Genomic DNA, 6,042 nt, shown 5'->3' with positions numbered 1-6,042 from the left:
GATTTCAATGAAACGTACAGCTTATAATAACATTAATGATATCTCAAACTAGCCAAAAATTTCGGCCACTTCCGGTTAGCGGTTTCCGAGATATCAGGTTACCACACATTTCATGTGGCACGGCTACAGACCACAATTATCAACTGATTTTAATGAAACTTACAGATTATTATAACATTAGTAATATCTCAAACTAGCCAAAATTTCGGCTACTTCCGGTTAGCGGTTTCGGAGATATCAGGCTACCACACAATTCATGTGGCACGGCTACAGACCACAATTATCAACCGATTTCAATGAAACTTACAGATTATAATAACATTAATAATATCTCAGCATAGCCAAAATTTCGGCCACTTCCGGTTAGCGGTTTCCGAGATATCAGGTTACCACACATTTTATGTGGCACGGATACAGACCACAATTATCAAACGATTTCAATGAAACTTACAGATTATAATAACATTAATAATATCTCAATTTGGCCAAAATTTAATTTCAATTAAACTTACAGATTATAAAAACAATAATAATATCTCAAACTAGCCAAAATTTCGGCCACTTCAGTTTAGCGGTTTCGGAGATATCAGGTTACCACACATTTCATGTGGCACGGCTACAGACCACAATTATCCACCGATTTCAATTAAACTTACAGATTATAATAACATTAATAATATCTCAAACTAGCCAAAATTTCGGCCACTTCCGGTTAGCGGTTTCCGAGATATCAGGTTACCACACATTTCATGTGGCACGGCTACAGATCACAATTATCAACTGATTTCAATAAAACTTAAGGATTATAATAACATTTATAATATCTCAAACTAGCCAAAATTTCGGCCACTTCCGGTTAGCGGTTTCCGAGATATCAGGTTACCACACATTTCATGTGGCACGGCTACAGACCACAATTATCAAACGATTTCAATGAAACTTACAGATTATAATAACATTAATAATATCTCAAATTAGCCAAAATTTTGGCCACTTCCGTTTAGCCGTTTCCAAGATATCAGGTTACCACACATTTCATGTGGCACGGCTACAGACCACAATTATCAACCGATTTCAATGAAACTTAAAGATTATAATGACGTTAATAATATCTCAAACTAGCCAAAATTTCGGCCACTTCCGGTTAGCGGTTTAGGAGATATCAGGTTACCACACATTTCATGTGGCATGGCTACAGACCAAAATTATCAACCGATTTCAATGAAACTTACAGATTATAATAAGAGTATTAAGAGCTCAAATTAGCCAAAATTTCGGCCACTTCCGGTTAGCGGTTTACGAGATATCAGGTTACCACACATTTCATGTGGCACGGCTACAGACCACAATTATCAAACGATTTCAATGAAATTTACAGATTATAATAAGAGTATAAAGAGCTCAAACTAGCCAAAATTTCGGCCACTTCCGGTTAGCGGTTTACGAGATATCAGGTTACCACACATTTCATGTGGCACGGCTACAGAAGGAGTTCAATGAAACTTACATATTGTAATAACATTAATAATATCTCAAACTAGCCAAAATTTCGGCCACTTCCGGTCAGCGATTTTCGAGATATCAGGTTATCACACATTTCATGTGGCACGGCTACAGACCACAATTATCAAACGATTTCAATGAAACTTACAGATTATAATAACATTAATAATATCTCGATTTAGCAAAAATTTCAAAATTTCGGCCACTTCCGGTTAGCGGTTGGCGAAATATCAGGTTACCACACATTTCATGTGGCACGGCTACAGACCACAATTATCAACTGATTTCAATTAAACTTACAGATTATAAAAACATTAATACTATCTCAAACTAACCAAAATTTCGGACACTTCCGGTTAGCGGTTTCGGATATATCAGGTTACCACACATTTCATGTGGCACGGCTACAGACCACAATTATCCACCGATTTCAATTAAACGTACAGATTATAATAACATTAATAATATCTCAAACTAGCCAAAATTTCGGCCACTTCCGGTTAGCGGTTTCCGAGATATCAGGTTACCACACATTTCATGTGGCAAGGCTACAGACCACAATTATCAAACGATCTCAATGAAACTTACAGATTATAAAAACATTAATAATATCTCAAACTAGCCAAAATTTCGGCCACTTCAGTTTAGCGGTTTCCGAGATATCAGGTTACCACACATTTCATGTGGCACGGCTACAGACCACAATTATCCACCGATTTCAATTAAACTTACAGATTATAAAAACAATAAAAATATCTCAAACTAGCCAAAATTTCGGCCATTTCAGTTTAGCGGTTTCGGAGATATCAGGTTACCACACATTTCATGTGGCACGGCTACAGACCACAATTATCAACCGAGTTCAATGAAACTTACAGATTATAATAACATTAATAATATCTCAATTTAGCCAAAATTTTGGCCACTTCCGGTTAGCGATTTTCGAGATATGAGGCTACCACACATTTCATGTGGCACGGCTACAGACCACAATTATCTACCGATTTCAATTAAACTTACAGATTATAAAAACAATAATAATATCTCAAACTAGCCAAAATCGGTTGATAATTGTGGTCTGTAGCCGTGCCACATGAAATGTGTGGTAACCTGATATCTCGTAAACCGCTAACCGGAAGTGGCCGAAATTTTGGCTAGTTTGAGATATTAATACTCTTATTATAATCTCTAAGTTTCATTGAAATCGGTTGATAATTGTGGTCTGTAGCCGTGCCACATGAAATGTGTGGTAACCTGATATCTCGTAAACCGCTAACCGGAAGTGGCCGAAATTTTGGCTAGTTTGAGCTCTTAATACTCTTATTATAATTTGTAAGTTTCATTGAAATCGGTTGATAATGGTGGTCTGTAGCCGTGCCACATGAAATGTGTGGTAACCTGATATCTCGAAAACCGTTAACGGGAAGTGGCCGAAATTTTGGCTAGTTTGAGATATTAATACTCTTATTATAATCTCTAAGTTTCATTGAAATCGGTCGATAATTGTGGTCTGTAGCCGTGCCACATGAAATGTGTGGTAACCTGATATCTCGGAAACCGTTAACCGGAAGTGGCCGAAATTTTTGCTAGTTTGAGATATTAATACTCTTATTATAATCTGTAAGTTTCGTTAAAATCGGTTGATAATTGTGGTCTGTAGCCGTGCCACATGAAATGTGTGGTAACCTGATATCTCGGAAACCGCTAACCGGAAGTGGACGAAATTTTGGCTAGTTTGAGATATCATTAATGTTATTATAATCTGTAAGTTTCATTAAAATCGGTTGATAATTGTGGTCTGTAGCCGTGCCACATGAAATGTGTGGTAACCTGATATCTCGGAAACCGCTAACCGGAAGTGGCCGAAATTTTGGCTAGTTTGAGATAATAATACTCTTATTATAATCTGTAAGTTTCATTGATATCGGTTGATAATTGTGGTCTGTAGCCGTGCCACATGAAATGTGTGGTAACCTGATATCTCGTAAACCGCTAACCGGAAGTGGCCGAAATTTTGGCTAGTTTGAGCTCTTAATACTCTTATTATAATCTGTAAGTTTCATTGAAATCGGTTGATAATTGTGGTCTGTAGCCGTGCCACATGAAATGTGTGGTAACCTGATATCTCGTAAACCGCTAACCGGAAGTGGCCGAAATTTTGGCTAGTTTGAGCTCTTAATACTCTTATTATAATCTGTAAGTTTCATTGAAATCGGTTGATAATTATGGTCTGTAGCCGTGCCACATGAAATGTGTGGTAACCTAATATCTCGGAAACCGTTAACCGGAAGTGGCCGAAAGCTAGTTTGAGATATTAATACTCTTATTATAATCTGTAAGTTTCATTGAAATCGGTTGATAATTGTGGTCTGTAGCCGTGCCACATGAAATGAGACTTGTCACATGTGGCAAATAGTCTCCGGATTGTCTTACCACATGTGGCAAATAGCCCCAGCCGTTTTTTAAACTACAGGTTTAAACTAATTAACAACTTTATTCACAATAAATTTCATAAAAGTAACAACAAATACATGTATCAAACATAAATCATAACCCTACTAAATGTGATATGGGGTCAGTATATTCAATTGCACTTTTTACTCCATTTAACAGTTTGATTTTTAGATCATTAATAGATTATTCTACTCTTTTATATTTTCGTCTTTTAGGGGGCAACGGACCCCCGGTATCCGACTATTGTATTTTCAGTAAAAGTCTGCTGGTGCTATTGGGTTTCGTATTTTTTACTCTGTACTTATACCCCAAATTAACTAAATTTTGACCTCCTTGAGAATTAGGAATATTTGATTGATTTATGAGTACTGTCTGAATGAAAGGTAGGTGAATAATATTTAAGATACTCGTTAACCAATGACACGTGAACTTAACTTATATATTTTAATCATTAAAATAATTAAATTTTAACTAGGTGAACAGTACTAAAAGGGATACAGTCTATAATCCTTTGTTTACTTAAATTTTCACACCACTACCCTATAACACCCGTTGATTAGGGGGCACAGTGAGATTAAACCGTGCACTATATATTAAGCTTTACTCCCTAAACATGTTTTCTCAATCTAATTAAAATACAGGCCCCGAGTTCACCAGGCATTCTCAGACATAAGTTAAGAATTGACTCAAAATTGTTTGCCTTATTTTCACTAAAATATGGCCCATTATAAAACTTTTATTGTTTTAAAGGCTCAATACCACTCGAATCTTGTTGTAACTGAATAATATGTCCCAATCTTTATTCTGGTCAAGAAATTGTACTATTTTACAATATTTCAATTAATTGATGATACAAATTTCATCTTAACACACCTTATTTAAAATTTTTGAAAAATTCAACATAATGGTTTGAAACGTCTAATGTAAACCTTTTCAAATGAAACTTCGATTTAAAAATATTTTCGAACCCTCTGGACAAGTAAAATAGGATGTAATGGATAATTTACACAACAGGTAGGACACTTAAACATCTAGTACTTAGATAGAGATATTAGTTATTTTCTGGAGCTTTCAAGCCAGCAAGAGTGTTATTGTCCCTTTAATGTATCAAATACATCAATAAGAAATTATGTGCAAAGTTTTGTGTTTCTGGATCAAAGATATTTCTCATAAACAGTGATTGAAAGTTGAGTAAATTCATAACTTAAGTCTGAGATTGCTTTGTTAACTTGGGGCCAGATCTATATTTCGTTTCGTTTTTTATACTTTCGATGGCTTATACTACATAAAGATCTGACTGGATGTAGTGGAAGGTCGTGTCTGATGTCATGTGAGCGGCTTTTGACCCTATGACGTCAGATATTTGATTAACCAATCAGCGTTGATGTTTCTAGTGGGCTAATCACAGTTCCGTGCACCTCACGTCAAGAAAGTTTTAATGACACCGTTCATCTCATTTACTACTGATGAATACGTGGGCTCCAATAAGACACCTAGACCCTCTCATGAATTCTGGGCTCAGCAGGCCTGGAAATAACGGTTTTAAATGTACCTGATGAAATGTCAGGCATTAATGAAATATTACCTGACATTTTCAACTTAGTGCCTGACATGTATTAATAATATCAATAAAAAAGACAAATCAGTGCCGAACAAAATGACAGGCACCAGAGGTTTTATGCCTGACAAAGACTGATTTTTGCCTGACATTGTCTGTGACAGGTGCCTTATTTCCAGGCTGGGCTCAGACGGACGTAAATTATCATATTCACTCAGAAAGAATCTCAACTAAGGTAAACAAGTGGACATCCCTACTTAGGTAGTCATCTTTTCAAGATGCCGAATTTTCAACCATTTTGTATTACTAGGATTAGATCTCTTCAATGACTCAGATGACTTTTAACAAACATTCCATCATTTCCCTGGGGGGCGGGGGTTGGATGGCCGAATGGTTAACTCATGCACGCTGTATCATAAAGTCTGTCATTGATTTGACTGACATGGTTTCGATTTCCTGGTTGTATGTGACAAGGAGTAAGATCGCCTGTCCAACCGCGCTAGGTTTTTTTCAGGTTCCTCTGGTTT

This window comes from Patella vulgata, chromosome 1 (assembly GCF_932274485.2).
Source record: "Patella vulgata chromosome 1, xgPatVulg1.2, whole genome shotgun sequence".
NCBI classification, from domain to species: Eukaryota; Metazoa; Mollusca; class Gastropoda; family Patellidae; genus Patella; species Patella vulgata.
This window is presented reverse-complemented; position numbering follows the sequence as displayed.